General features: G+C 38.6%; 1 protein-coding gene across 3 annotated transcripts in view; it reads right to left on the bottom strand.

The window, feature by feature from the left end:
• The window catches only part of LOC114491709 (cyclin-Y), a 260899-nt gene that overhangs the window by 19519 nt on the left and 224466 nt on the right, over positions 1-16914 (bottom strand). The gene's annotated exons all lie outside the window — the stretch shown is intronic.

The raw sequence follows: 16914 nt of genomic DNA, 5'->3' as shown, positions 1-16914 counted from the left end.
ATAAACCTATTGTAGTAAAATACATGTAATATAAAATTTACCATTTAACCATTTTTAAGTGTAAGATTTTGTGGCATTAAGTATTCACATTGCTGTGAAATCATCACTGTCCATTTGTATCTCCATAACTTTTTCATCTTCCCAAATTGAAACTCTGTACAACACTGCATTCCCCTCCCCCAACCCCTGGTAATCATTATTCTACTTTGTCTCCATGAATTTGACTACTCTAGGTATCTTATATAGGTGGAATCATACAAAATTTTTCCTTTTGTGTCTAACTTATTTCAGTGTGAAGGAGTACCTCACTATGGTTTTGATTTGATAAATCCACTTTGTGTTTTTTAATTGTATTTTTTCCATTACCACTTACCTCCTTATTCTCTCCTCCCCCCACAATCACCACACTGTTGTCCATGTTTATGAGTCTTTTTTCCTTTCTGCTCCATCCCTGTACCCCCTAATTCCCCATAGCTGTCAACCTGCTCTCTGAGTCTGTCTCTATTTTGCTTGTTAGTTCAGTCTGTTCATTAGATTCCACATACAACTGAAATCATATAATATCAGCTGAAGATAGAAAATAAAAACAAATATAATAGGATTTACAAACTGGCACAATTTAGTTTGAGGACAGACATCAGAAATGCCCACATCAGAAATTTTGTGGAAAATTCACCACTTGGATTTGGTAACAAGAATGTCTTTAAAAATTTCCACTGGTGAAAAATCTGCTTATTAGTATGTTTTATACTTCCCCAAATCATGAAATTATTTTTTCTATAGTTTATCATTTACAAAGTGGAACTACTGCATCAGAAAGAAAGAAATTTAGTCATCCATACTTTTTTAATAACTTGCTTTCCAACACAAATGAAATCTATATAGTGTTAAAATTATTCATAGTTTATAACATCTGTAAAGTCTTAAAATATGCAACTTCCAAAAAGGCATGTGCAGAAAGCAAAATGTTAAATATACAACTAAAATATAGATTATTTTCAGCCAAATAATATCCATGTTCATAAATGGGATGGGAAAGCTGAAAAAGGGAAAGAATCCACATCTGTTACATTGTTAGTGTTCTGGAGAGGAGGCTGTACTTTAGGAAGCTCTTGAGAAAGAGGTAATTAACAGACTGGTTTCAAGAAGTTTGTTAAATGACATGAATGTGCAAGTAGAATAGGATAGTGTTAGAAGCTAATAATCACACAAAAAAGCCCACAGGATGAGAACAGATAAATAATAGGTGTGGTCAAACTGGAGGACTTCATTTACTGTCTAAACACCAAGCACTCACTATATACCAGGCTCTGTGCTCACCACTGGAGATAAAATGGGGGACACTGACCACTCCAGCTGTAGAGGGAAGAAGGAGCTGGAAGGGAGAACAGCTGATGGGAAGAGGCATCAGAAGATTAAAAAACAGTCCTAAAAAAAGACCAGTGTTTGACAGTGGAGACCAGCATTCATATTCCAGAGAGAGGCTGCTCTGAGCGACCCCAGACTTCTCGCTCATGCAGCTGGATGGGTGACACCCTCTTAGATAAAGAACACCAGGAAGAAGAAGCTGGTAAAAGCGATGACCAGGCTGACTGTGGACATCTTCTATCTGAGAGGTCCCAGAGGATGCCATGCAGGTAGTGCACATGCAGGTCTGGAGCATGAAAGAGACAGCATTGAGATAACAATTTGAGAGTCTATGACATAAAAATGTAGTAAGTTATGGGCATGAATCTGATGACATGGGAGAGAGGCAGAATGACAGAGAGAAGAAGGGGCCAGGCCCAAGCTGTGATACATCTGGAGAAGGGATGGAGAGGTAGCAAAATAGAGGAAGGAATAGTCCACTGCATTCTGCTCTTAAGTCTTATAACAGTTTGGAGAATAAATGGCAAGCTAAAGCTAAGTAGGTATTTTTGAGTGCCTGAATTAGGCTAACAATGTTATACAGTGTTTCTGAGAAGGAAACTGAGTGGTCTCTTTCACAGTAAAAAATAAAATTAAATAAGTAAAGTCACTTCCGGCAGTGAGTATGCGGGTAGAGTAGGGCAGTGGAGGCAGCAGGGGTGAGGTATTTAGAAGGAGAATGGGGAGATGAGGGTTAAGAGGGACAGAACTAGAGGGAGGAGGGAGAATTAGGAGAAAAGGGGAAGAAGGGATGGAGGAAGGAGAAATGATCCTCAGTGAAAACAAAATTCTGAGCAGATTAAGAAAAGTCATAGCATCAGCTAGCAGTTCCTCTGTGGGGCTTCCCTGGTTCCCCTGGTCCCTAAACCACAGGTAGAAGAGTCATGCTCCCTCTAAAGCAATAGAAGCTTCCTACAGCTTCTTTTGCAGTCTGTAACAGACCCCTGTCTTTAAAATGCTACAATGGTGAACATGTAGGGAAGTCTGCAGAGGGGGTCCAGAACTTTCTGCCTCTTCCACTGAAATATGAGCTTTGCCAACATGGATGTTGGCACTTAACTATTTGCTGAATAAATATATAATAATGGTTCTTTTGTTCAGAAAGATTATTGTTCTGTTTTCACCAATCTATTAAAAAAAGCAATTTTTAAATCTTATGGCTAATCCCACATACCAGTTTTTCCTCAGGATGAAGAGGGACATTGTATGCACTAAAAGACAAAGTTAAAATCATGACAAGAAGCTACCAACATATTTCAAATCCCAAAAATAAAACAGCCAATAAAGTATCACAAGAGTTTATGGAAAAATAATAGGAAATCATTACAGGGCAAGTCTACCTTGACTCCCCTGCATTAGTCTGGGGGTCCTTCCTACTTGCCCCATTGCTGCATTTGTCTTGGTGTAGTGCAGTCACCTTGGTCTCTCCTCCAAGTAAACCATATGTTTACTCTCCGAAGACAAGGACCACATCTCACTTTGCCCACTGTTTCCTCAATGTCTAGCATGGTGCCAGGGCAGGGCATAGCCTGAGTGCTTGCTATAATGGACACATCATCCTGCAGAATGAAGAAGGAACATCTACATAGAAGTTCTGTCTCTGAAATACAGAGACAGGCAGGTTTCACGTAGAGATTTCTTGTGTATGTGAATGAGATATTTGTACTCATCACTGAACAGATGTCATTTAACTTCTTTAGAAACTATTACAGTGTTCCAAAAAGGGAGTATTCTGAGTCAGACTCAATATATTCCACAGGTCACTTCATCATCAGGGACACAATCAGCTGGGTATGACTGGTATTCCTTATATACTTATATAACAAGTATAAGCAATAAATGACCTAGGAGATAAAGCCTATCTCCCCATTCCTTAGGTGGGCTGAAAACAGTCACTTCCTTCAGAATGAGGCATAGAGAGTGAAAAAAAAAAGAGTAATTTTATAGTGAAGGAACTGGATAGACACCACCTCAGCCAGGTGATCAAGGTTACTGTTAAAAGTGATTCAGTCACGTTGACAGTATGTACTTTTAATAGGATATGATGAAAACAGAACTTTAACTGTGGTTTTCCTCCCCCAAACACACAATCCCAGTCTAATCATGAAAAAACACCAGACAAATCCCAACTTAAGGACACTCTACAAAATTACCAGCCCTGTTGTCCTCAAAACTGTCAAGATAATCAAAATGAGGCAAGTCTGAGAAACCCCCACAGTCAAGAGTAACTTAAGGAAACATGACAACTAAATGTCATGTGGTGTCCTAGAGGGTAGCCTGGAAAATAAAAGGGACAATGGATAAAAACTAAGGAAATATGAATAAAGCATGAAATTTAGTTAATAATAATATATCACTGTAAGTTCACTAATTGCAACAAATATATCAAAAGAATATAAGATGTTAATAATAACATTACAGATGCTATAATATTGGGTTGGCCAAAAAGTTCACTTAGTTTTTTCCATATGATGGCTCTAGCAGTGCTTAGTTACCTTTAACTTCATTCTAAACAATTTTGTAAGATTGTATGGTGACAGCTGTTATATCAGCCTGCATTTAAAAAAAAAAAATTGGTGAACTTTTGTGCAGTCATTTTAATACTGAAAATGGAAGAAGATATACATTTTGGTATATTTTATTATTTCAAGAAAGGTAAAAAATATGACTGAAATGCAAAATAAAATTTGTGCAGTGTATGGAAAAGGTGCTGTGACTGACTGAACTGTTAAAAGAGCTCTGCAAAGTCTCTTAGTACTACTGACATTTTGGCCAAATAATTCTTTGCTGTGGGGCTGTCTTATGCATTGAAAAATGTTTAGCAGCACCCCTGGCTTCTACCCACTAGAAGTCAATAGCAGGAGAGAGCCAAGATGCTCAAAATATCTAAATCAATACAGTTATTGGTGCAAATGAAAAATATATCTTTTAAGGAAAAAACTAAATGAACTTTTTGGCCAACCTAATAGTATATTATATAAACATTGTAGATGTTAATAATGTTATACTATAAAGAAACATATTTTAAAAAGCAGCCAAAATGGGAAGACAAAGAAACAAACCCCAAATGAAAGAACAAGAGAATGCTCTGGAAGAACTAGATGAAATGGAGGCAAACAATTTATCAGATAGAGAATTTACAGTAATGATCATAAGGATACTCAAAAGCATGAAACAAGACAGAGTAACCATAAGAAAGGACCAGTTAGAAATAAAGAATGCAGTATCTGAAACAGATAATACATTGGAAGGAATACGTGGTAGGTTGGATGAAGCAGGGGATTGAATACTGGTTTGGAGACATGGTAGAAAAAAAACACCCAGGCAACAACAAAAAAAGAGAATTTTAAAAAATGAGGAGAACTTAAACATTTTGGACAACATAGAGCGTAACAACGCTCTAGAGCGTATCCACATCATGGGAATACTAGAAGGAGAAGGAAGTGAGCAAGGGATTGAGAATCTATCTGAAGAAATAATGACCAAAAACTTCCCTACTCTTGCGAAGGAAAAAGATACACAAGTCTAAGGAGTTCAAAGAGTCCCACAAAAGTTGGACCCAAAGAGGTTCACACTGAGACATATCATAATTAAAATGACAAGGCTTAAAGACAAGGAGAGAATCCTAAAAGTCACAAGGGAAAAGCAGGTAGTTACCTACAAGGGAGCACTAATGAGATTGTCATCTGAGTTCTCAAAACAAACATTTCAGGATAGAAGGGAGTGGCTTAAAATATTCAAGGTGATGAAAAGCAAGGGCCTACAAGCAAGTCTACTTTACCCAGCAAGGTTATCATTTAAAGTTGAAAGAGAAATAAGGAACTTCCTAGATAAGAAAAAGCTAAAGGAATTTGCTAACACCAAACCAGTACAATGTTTGTCTGCAACAAACATTAAAGGGCTTGCTTTAAGAAGAAGAAAAAGAGAAAGATAAAAAAAAAAAAAAAAAAAAAAAAAACAGAGGAAAATGGTCCAAGAATAAAATGGCACTAAATATATATCTAACAATAATCACCTTAAATGTGAATGACTTAAATTATCCAACCAAGAAACACAAGGTAGCTAAATGGTAAGAAAACAAGACCCATATATATGCTACCCTCAAGAGACTCATCTCAGACTTAAAGATACACACAGACTAAAGTAAAGGAATGGAAAAAGATATTTCAGGCAAACAGAAAAGAAAAAAAAAAACTGGGGTAGTAGTACTTATATATGACAAAAGAGACTTAAAACCAAGGCTATAGTAAGAGACAAAGAAGGACATTACATAATGATCAAGGGAACAATCCGACAAGAGAATATAAGCGAAGTAAATATTTATGCACCCAACATAGCAGTACCTATATATGTAAAGCAAGTTTTCATTGACATAAAGGCAGAGATCAACAGAAATACAGTCATAGTCAAGGATTTTAACACCACATTGACTTCAATGGATAATCTTCCAGACAGAAATTCAACAAGGAGCCAGTGTCCTTAAATGACACACTAGATCAAATGGATTTAATTGGTGTCTTTACAGAATTTTACCCCAAATGCATACTTTTCTAGTGCACATGGAACATTTTCTAGATTAGACATGTTAGGACACAAAACAAGTCTCAAATTTCAGAAGACTGAAATCTTATCAAACATCTCCTCTGACCACAATGCTATGTAACTAGAAATCAATCACAAGAAGAACACTAAAAAACACACAGACATGGAAGCTAAATAACATGTTATTAAATAATGAATGGGTCAACAATGAGGTCAAGAAAGAAATCAAAAGATACCTTGAAACAAATGAAAATGAGGACATGACAATTCAAAATCTGTGGGACAATGGAAAAGCAATCCTAAGAGAGAAATTCATAACATTACAGGCCTATCTCTAAAAACAAGCAAAAGCTCAAACAAACATCCTAATCTCATACTTAAAGGAGCTTCTGAAAGAAGAAGAAAGCCCAAAGTGAACAGAAGGAAGGAAATAATAGTGAGACAGAAATAAATGAAATAAAGTTTTTAAAAAAAAGAGCCTAGTTCTTCCTGTGCCCAGCTGGAACACTTAGCCTATCTTCTGAAGGAACAGAGTGAACAGTCAACAGATTTCAGCTTATACAAAGTTTGGAGGCCAAAAATTGTAGAGGACATTGAAAAACAGATGTAAGGAGATTGCAATGGGACGGTAAGGTCCCTGGGATCTGCGTAGGGTCCTAAGCCACTGTGGACCCCCAGCTGGCACCTGCCACAGGATACAGAGAGGAGAGTTATTTCACCAGCTCCCTCCCTTACCAGAGGAGGGAGGACAGCCCAGTACCACAAGGGACTTGGATGATGGGAGAAATAGAGATGAAGTGGGAGACACACAGAGACGGTATACATCTGCTGAAACCGTGGACGCCAGCACCAGAGAAACTGAGATGCCAGGTGACATCTGGAGAAGGGAGGACTGGGGCCGTGTTGGACCCTGGCTCAGATAGTCTCTGGACTGGTTGGAAAGGTGGGCTGTGTGAAAAGCTGTTTGCTTGTTAAGAATGGTGGGCAGCTGCTTTGTAAGGAACTCTTGAGCAGCAGCTGGCTCGCCCAAGTGGGATTTGAGCTGTGTGCATGCCCAGAGACCGAGGGGCTGAGTGGAACCATGCACCCAAACTTGTCTTGCACTGCACGCCCAGAAGGTGAGTGGCTAACTGGAACCACGTGCCCAAGATTGACTTACACTGTGTGCCCAGAGACTGAGTGGCTGATTTGAGCCTGGCAGCTCACGGAGGACCCTGTGAATATTGCGGCTCAGATCTGGTCCCCATCCTCTCAAAACCATAGGAAGGGAGAAAAGCAAAGCCCAGACCCCTCTTCCTGTGGCATCTATGAAAACCAGCAGAACTTGCTCAACAGGTTTAAAGTCAAAGGAGGCTTCCTTTTTTTTGGTTCCTCTTTTTATTCCCTCATAAGTGAGACAATAAGTCATGAGTTACAAAGGGTCCAGAGATAGATCCAAAGGGGGAGCACAAGACTGACCCCAAAAATTGAGAAACTGAGACAAATGTCACCTTGCTATCCCATAGAGCTGGCATTTTATTGTTTATGGGTGTTATTATTATTATTTTTTCATTATTTTACTACATTTACTTTATTAATATTTTTAATTTCCTTATGTTTAGTTTTCCTTGTTTTATTTCTCTGTTTAATTGCATTGTTTGACTGGTTTTCCTCATTCTCTCTGTATTACATTTTAATTTTCCTTCTTTCATTTCACCCATGTACCAATAACACACAACTCTTGATTAGGTACTTTCTATTCTGGTTATCCAATCATATATTTCTTGCCATATTATTGTTGTTCCAGTACCATTGTGAATAACTGTTGTTACATATAACTGTACATACAATACAACAACCCTTCCTCATCTTAGCCCACTTCACTTTATTTCTGAGCACTGTTATTGTTGTGGTTAACTCTATTTTCTCTCATACTATGCCTACCTTCTATCCTTCACTCTCACTATATCTTATCATCTAACCTTGAACGAGCACTCTGTTTTCTGGACTCAGCTCATAATCCTCCTCCCACCTACCAAGAGTTTTCCCACTCTTTCACCTTTTATAAAAAGTGGGTAGTTGGGTGAAATATCACAGTAAACACTATACTTACCCACAGAATCTCCAATCTCTTCTCTACTTGCTGGTACTTTAAATCCCATAAAATACTCCCTCGCTGTTTTAATCCATTTTGCCTACTCTGTGCCACTGATCACATACAAGAACAGGTGGGAGCTGCAAACACTGGTATACCTGCTGGAGGAGAGAAACCACCAAAAAAAGGAACCACCAGAACGTAAAAACCCAAGTACAACAAGGGAGCCCACACAAACAGAAGAAAGGGCAAACCCAGAGAGTCCAGACAAGGAGATCAAAGAGGTCACACCAATGAACCCCAAAGAATTCCTACCATAGAAGCTCACCCTACAAAGACAGCAAACAAAGCTAAACATGAGGAGGTGCACAAACAAACAAACAGAGACACTTAAGATGAGGAGACAAAACAAGAACATATGCAATCAAAAGTAATGGAAGACTCCCCACTAAAAGAGCTAAACAAAATGGAGGTAACCAAACTATCAGATATAGAATTCAAAATAATGGTTATAAAGATGCTCAAGGAACTCACAGACAACTACAAGCAACTGAGTGAGAACTACAGCAGTGTGAAAAAAGAAATAGAAACTATAAACAAAAAACTGGAAGAAATTAACAATAAAATCTCAGGAATAAAAAACACACTAGAAGGAATTACAATCAGGTTGGATGAAGCAGAGAATTGAGTCAGTGAGCTGGAAGACAAGGTAGAAGAAAACACCCAGAAAGAGCAAGAAAAGGAAAAGTGACTCAGAAAGAATGAACACATGGTAAGGGAGCTGCAGGACAACATGAACATAATACTATCTATATAATAGAGATACCAAAAAGAGAAGAAGAGCAAGGAATAGAAAACCTATTTGAAAAAGTAATGATGGAAAACTTCCATAATTTGATGAGACAGAAAGTCACGCAACTCCAGGAAACACAGAGAGTCCCAATCATGAGGAACCCAAAGAGGCCCACTTTAAGACACAGCATAATCAAAATGGCAAAATTCAAAGACAAAGAGAAAATCTTAAAGGCAGAAAGGGGGAAACAGGAAGTCACATAAAAGGAGACCCAGCACAGGCTGGGAACCAAAGTGTCCCAGGTTCGATTCCCAGCCAGGGTACATTCCTGGGTTGCAGGCCATAAACCCCAGCAACCGCACATTGATGTTTCTCTCTCTCTATCTCCCTCCCTTCCCTCTCTAAAAATAAATAAATAAAATATTTTTTTTTAAAAAAAGGAGACCCCAATAAGACTAGCTTCTCAATGGAAACTCTCCACTGAGTTTCCATGACAGAGAAGAATGGCAAAAAATATTCCACATAATGAAAATCAAAGGCCTGCAACCAAGACTGCTTCATCCAGCAAGGCCCTCAATTAAGATGGAAGGCCAAATAAGGAGTTTCCCAGACAAAAGAAGTCTAAAAGAATACACCCTCACGAAACCAGCTCTGCAAGAGATGCTAAAGGGACTGCTTTAAGAAAATGAAGAAAACAGTGAGAGAGAGGAACACAGGAATGAAAAAAGGCAATGAGTAAGTACCTATGAATAGTAACCTTAAACATGAATTAATTAAATGCTTCTAACAAAAGACACAGAATAGCTAAGCGGATAAGAAAGCATGACCCACACATATGCTGCCTACAAGAGATCCTGCTCAGAATAAAAGACCTATACAGACTGAAAGTGAAGGGCTGGAAACAAATATTCCAAGCACATTGACAGGAAAAAATAGCCGCCGTAGCAATACTCGTATCAGAGAAAATAGGTATCAAAAAGAGGGCCACAGCAAGACAGGAGGAAGGTAATTTCATAATACTCAAGGGAAGAATCCATCAAGAAGAAATAAACATTGTAAATATATATGCACTCAACACAGAAGCACCCAAATACATAAAGAAAGTCTTGGGGGACTTCAAGAAAGAAATTGACAGCAGTACAATTATAGTCAGGGATTTCAACACCCCACTGTCAAAAATGGATAGATCTTCCAAACAGAATATCAACAAAGATATTGTGACATTGAACAGTGTCCTAAATGAAATGGACTTAACTGATTATATATATATATCTGACTATAATTGTGTTGCTGTCAATATCTTTGTTGAAGTCCTCCAAGATTTTCAACCCAAAGAAGCAAAATACACACTCTTTTCAAATGCACATGGAACATTTACAAGGACAGACGACATGAAAGGACACAAAACAAGTCTCAACAAATTCAAGAAAACTGAAATCATAACAAGTATTTTCTCTGAAGACAAGGGACTGAAACTAGAAACCAACCTCAAGGAAAAAACTCAAAAACACTCAAACTCATGGAGATTGAATGGCATGCTATTAAACAATGAATGGGGTAATAATGAGATCAAGGTAGAGATCAAAGTTTCTGGAAACAAATGAAAATGAACTCACAACAACCCAAAGCTTATGGGACACATCAAAGCAGTCCTGAGAGGGAAGTTCATGGTGTTACAGGTCTACCTAAAAAAGATAGAAACTTTTCAAATAAACAACCTAACACTATAGATACAAGAACTCAACGAACAACAACAAAGATAGACCACAGCAAGTAGAAGGAAGGAAAGAAGCAAGATCAGAGCAAAATTAAATGACACAGAGACTAAAAGCACAATTTTTTTTATACAGTTATTTATTTATTTATTTATTTTATTTTTTAGAGAGGGAAGGGAGGGAGATAGAGAGAGAGAAACATCAATGTGCAGTTGCTGGGGGCTGTGGCCTGCAACCCAGGAATGTACCCTGGCTGGGAATCGAACCTGGGACACTTTGGTTCCCAGCCTGTGCTCAATCCACTGAGCTACGCCAGCCAGGGCTTAAAAGCACAATTTTAAGGATCAATAAATCCGGGACCTGGACTTCCGGCCAAGATGGAGGCATAGGTAGACACACTGTGCCTCCTCGCACAATCAAGACAAAGACAACAACAATTTAGAAGCAGAATAACAACCAAAACTGACAGAAAATTGATCTGAATGGCAGTCAGAAAACCAAGAAAATAGACACGTTCATCCAGACCGGTAGGGGGGCAGAGTCGGGAAGCCTAGCGCGAGCCATGGTGCAGAGAGCAGAAAGTGTTGGGACCAGGCGCATGAGGCATCTGGGGCAGGCAAGACTGCAGTGGGTGTACCCTGAACGAGCAACCGGCAGCTAGCAGGCCCCGGCCTCGGGGTGGCAACCGGCAGGCCCAGCAAGGCAGTGATTGTGAAGCAAGGCACTGTGCATAACCCACGATCACGGCACAGGGAAATAGAGCCTTGGGGCACTAACTGAGGACACCTGTGTGGACTGAGGTGCAGGGAGGGACTCCCAGCCTCACAGGAGAGATCCTTGGAAGGTCCCACAGTGTGCACAAGTCCACCCAAACAGAAATTGGCACCAGAGAGGCCCAGTTTGCTCAGGGGAAACAGTGGAATGGACTGAGGTCCCACAGAGAGTGGAGCAAGTGCCATTGTTCCCTCTCGGACCCTGCCCCCACATACGTCACAACCCAGCGACTGGGGTGCCCCACCCTGGTGAACACCTAAGGCTCTGCCCCTCATACATAACAGGTGCGACCACACCAAAGGGGGTGGGGGTGGAAGATGGCTCAAACAGATTTGAAAGCCCCAGAGTCAGTTTTTTTTAAGCAACCGAGACATAGTCAACCTGTCAGATGCACAGGTCAAAGCACTGGTGATCAGGATGCTCATAGAATTAGTTGATTTCAGTCACAAATCAGATGAACCAATGAAGGCTACAATAAGTGAAATGAAAAAAATGCACAGGGAACCAATAGTGATAGAATGAAAGCTGGGTCTCACATCAATGGAGTGGACCAGAAGGAAGGGAAAAAAAAAACATACAACCAGAAAAGAATGAAGAAATAAGAATTCAAAAAAATGAGGAGAAACACAGGAACCTCCAGGACATCTTTAAAAGATCCAACATCCGAATTATAGGAGTACCAGAAGCAGAAGAGGAAGATCAACAAGTGGAAAAGTTATTTGAACAAATAATAAAGGAGAACTTCCCCATTCTGGCAAAGGAAATAGACTTCCAGGAAGTCCAGGAAGCTCAGAGAGTCCCAAAGAAGTTGGACCCAAGAAGGAACACACCAAGGCACATAATAAATACATTAGCCAAGGTAAAAATAAAGGAGAGAATCCTAGAAGCAGCAAGAGAAAAGGAGACAGTAATGTACAAAGGAGTTTCCATCAGACTGTCAGCTGATTTCTCAAAAGAGACCTTACAGGCAAAAACGGGCTGGAAAGAAGTATTCCAAGTCATGAAAGACAAGGACCTATATCCCAGACTGCTCTATCCAGCAAAGCTTTCATTTAGCATGGAAGGGCAGATAAAGTGCTTCTCAGATAAGGTCAAGTTAAAGGAGTTCATCATCATCAAGCCTTTATTTTATGAAATGTTAAAGGGGCTTATCTAAGAAAAATAAGATAAAAAAACATGTACAGTAAAATGACAGCAAACTCACAATTACTAACAAACACACCTAAAACAAAAACAAAAACAAACTAAGCAAACAACTAATACAGGAACAGAACCACAGAAATGGAGATCACATGGAGGGTTAGCAACAGGGGAGTGGGAGGAGGAGGGGGTGAAAAGGTACGGAGAATAAGTAGCATAGATGGTAGGTAGAAAATAGACAGGGGGAGGGCAAGAATAGTATGGGGAATGAAAAAGCTAAAGAACTTATGACACATGGACATGAACTAAAGGGGGGGAAATGTGGGTGGGAGAGGGTGTACAGGGTGGAGGGGACTGACAAGGGGAAATGGGGTAATAGCATAATGAATAAAATATATTTTTTTAAAATAATAATAAATCCAGGAGCTCGTTCTTTGTAAAGATAAACAAAATCAACAAGTCTTTAAGTAGATGCATCAAGCAAAAAAGAGGACCCAAATAAACACAATCACAAATGAAAGAGGAGATTACAACTGAGACTATAGAAATACAAAGGACTGTATGAAATTACTACAAAGAACTATATGCCAAGATATTTGAAAACCTAGGTGAAATGGACAAATTTCTAGAAAAATATAATCTTCCAAAACTCAATGAAGAAGAAGCAGAAAGCCTGAACAGACCAGTAACAGCTGATGAAAATGAAGCAGTAATCAAAAAATTCCCAACACACAAAAGCCCTGGACCAGACAGTTTCACAGGAGAATTCTATGAAGCATTTAAGGATGAGCTAACCCTTATCCTTCACAGACCATTTCAAAAAATCCAAAATGATGCAAGTCTCCCAAACTCTTTTTATGAAGCCAGCATCATCCTAATCCCAAAACCAGATAAAGACACAACAAAGAAAGAAAACTTCAGGCCAATATCACTGATGAACATAGATGCTAAAGTCCTCAACAAAATATTGGCAAACCGCACCCAGCAATGTGTTAAAAAGATCAGACACCATGACCAAGTGTGATTCATCCCAGGGATGCAAGAATGGTGTAATATTCCCAAATCAATACACATAATACATCACATAAACAAAAGCAAAGGCAAAAATCACATGATCATATCAATAGATACAGAAAAACCATTTGATAAGGTACAGCACTCCTTTACGATAACAACACTTAGGAAACTGGGAATAGAGGGAGCATTCCTCAACCTAATGAAGGCCATATACAAAAGACCTATAGCCAACATCATGCTCAATGGGAAAAAACTAAAAACTTTCCCACTAATGTCAGGAACAAAACAAGGTTGTCCATTTTCACCACTTCTATTCAACATAGCATAGGAAGTCCGAGCCACACCAATCAGACAAGAAAAGGAAATAAAAGGCATTCAAACTGGAAAAGAGGGTATGAGACCGTCATTGTTTGTAGATGACATGGTAGTGTAGATAGAAAATCCTATAGGCTCCCCCCAAAAACTGCTCGATCTATAAATGAATTTGGCAAAAGAACGAGATACAAAACCAATATTTAGAAATCAAAGGCATTTTTGTATACCAGCAATGAAATATCAGAAACAGAAATAAGGGGAAAAAAATCCCATTTGATATAGCAATAAGAAAAATAAAATATCTAGGAATAAACCTAACCAAGGAGGTAAAAGACCTATACTCAGAAAACCACATAGCACTCAAGAGAGACATTAAGGAAGACAGAAACAAATGGAAACATTACCATGTTCACAGATCGGGAGAATTAACATCATCAAAATGTCCATACTACCCAAAGCAATTTATAGATTCATTGTAATGCTTATTCAACTATTTCACAGATAGAATTTATGGCATATTTCACAGATACAGAACAAACACTTCAAAAATTTATATGGAACCATAAATGTCCCCAAATAGCTGCTCCAATTTTGAGAAAGAAGAGCAAAGTAGGAGGGATCACAATGCCTGATATCAAACTGTATTATAAGCCCACTGTAATCAAAACAGCCTAGTACTGGCATAAGAACAGATACATGGACCAATGGAACAGAACAGACAGCCCAGAAATAAACCCAAGTCTCTATTGTCAATTAGTATATTTGACAAAGGGGGAAGAAGCATAAAATGGAGTAAAAATAGCCTTTTCAAAAACAAATGGTGGGACAGCTGGGCAGCTAGCTACATGCAAAAAAATAAAAGTTGACCACCAACTTATACCATACACCAAAATACATTCAAGATGGATAAAAGACTTAAATGTAAGTTGTGACAGCATAAAAGTCCTAGAGGAGAACGTACGCAGGAAAGTCTCAGATATTCCTTGTAGCAATATTTTCACTGATATGTCCCCTGGAACAAGGGACAAAAGGGAAAGAATAAACAAATGGGATCTCATCAAAATAAAAAGCTTCCACCCAGCTAAAGAAAACAGCATTAAAATGAAAAGAGAACCAACCATATGGGAAAACATATTTGCCAATGATACCTCAGACAAGGGTTTGACCTCCAAAATATATAAAGAACTTACACAACTCCACTCTAAGACAAGCAAGCCAATTAAAAAATGGGCAAAGGACTTGAACAGACACTTTTCTAAGCAGGATATACAGAGGGTCCAGAGACATATGAAAATATTCTCAACATCACTCGCCATCAGAGAAATGCAAAGTACAATCACAATGAGATACCACTTCACACCAGTCAGAATGGCCATCAACAAACAGCAAACAAATCAACAAACAAGTGCTGGAGAGGCTGTGGAGAAAAGGGAACCCTGGTGTACTGTTGATAGAATTGCAGACTGGTGCAACCACTGTGGAAAACAGTACAGAATTTCCTCAAAAAAACTAAAAATAGAACAGCCTTTCGAGCTAGCAATTCCACTGCTAGGATTATATCCTAAGAACCCTGAAACACCAATCCAAAACAACCTATGCACCCCAATGTTCATGGCAGCACAATTTACAATGGCCAAGTGCTGGAAGAAACCTAAGTGCCCATCAGTAAATGAATGGATCAAAAAAACTATGGTACATTTTTACAATGGAATTCCATGCAGCAGAAAGAAAGAAGGAGCTCCTACCCTTTGTGACAGCATGGATGGAACTGGAGAGCATTAGGCTAAGTGAAATAAGCCAGGTGGTGAAAGACAAACACCATATGATCTCATCTTTAACTGGAACCTAATCAACAAAACAAACAAGCAAGCAAAATATAACCAAAGACATTGAAATTGGGAATCAGGTTACACAAACCAGAAGGGAAAAGGGAGGGGATAATGGGGGAAAATGGTGAAAGGTTTATAGGAACAACTATAAAGGACAGATCGAATATAACAAGGGTCGGGTGGAAACGGGAGGGAGTTGGGGAAGGCTGGAGTGGTAGGGAGCAGTGGGGGGAAAAGGCAGAAAAATAAAATATCGGAATAAGTATAATCAAAAATAAAAGAGGAGAAATAACTGATATCAAAGAACTACAAATGATTGTAAGAAAATAATATGAATAATTATGTGCCAACAAACTAGGCAACCTGGATTAAATAGATGAATTCCTAGAAACATAGGTTCTAAAACTAAATCAGGAAAAATAGACAGATTATACCTAGTCAAAGTAAAGCAGTATTCAAAAAACTCCTGAGAAACAAAAGCCCTGGACTGTGCGGCTTCACAGGTGTATTTTGGCAAACATTCTGAGAAGAACTAACACCTCTCCTTCTCAAACTATTTCAAAAAATTCAAGAGAAAAGAAGGCTCTCAAACTCATTTCATGAGGCTAGCATTATCCTAATTCCAAAACCAGATAAAGGCACTTAAAAGAAAGAAAAGTATAGGCCAATATCACTGATGAACATAGATGCTAAAATTCTTAACAAAATGTTAGCAAACCAAATACAGCAACGCATCAAAAACATTATACACCATGATTAAATGGAATTTCCTTCAGGATGCAAGTCTGGTACAACATTTGCAATAAAAAATGTGAATCACCACATAAACAAAATGAAGGATAAAGACTGCATGATCATATCAATACTTGCAGGAAAAACATCTGAAAAAATCCAGCACTAATTTATGATAAAAACTCTCATCAAAGTGGGATTAGAGGGAACATATCAAAATATAATAAAGGCCATATATGACAAACTCACTGTCAGCATCATACTCAATGGGCGAAACCTGCAAGCCTTCTCTTTAAAATCAGGAACAACACAGGGATTTCTGCTTTCACCTCCCTTATTCAACATAGTACTGGAAGTCCTAGCCACAGCAATCAAACAAGAAGAAGAAATAAAACGCATCCAAATGGAAAGGAAGAAGTAAAACTGTCTTCGTTTGCAGATGACGTAAAACTGTACATAGAGAACCTCAAAGATTCCAGAAGAAACTACTAGAACTGATAAATGAATTCAGCAAAGTAGCAAAATACAAAATTAATATCTAGAAATCAGTTGCATGTTTAGTTGCACAAATGAACT

This window comes from Phyllostomus discolor, chromosome 1 (genome assembly GCF_004126475.2).
Source record: "Phyllostomus discolor isolate MPI-MPIP mPhyDis1 chromosome 1, mPhyDis1.pri.v3, whole genome shotgun sequence".
In the NCBI taxonomy this organism is placed as follows: Eukaryota; Metazoa; Chordata; class Mammalia; order Chiroptera; family Phyllostomidae; genus Phyllostomus; species Phyllostomus discolor.
This window is presented reverse-complemented; position numbering and strand designations above follow the sequence as displayed.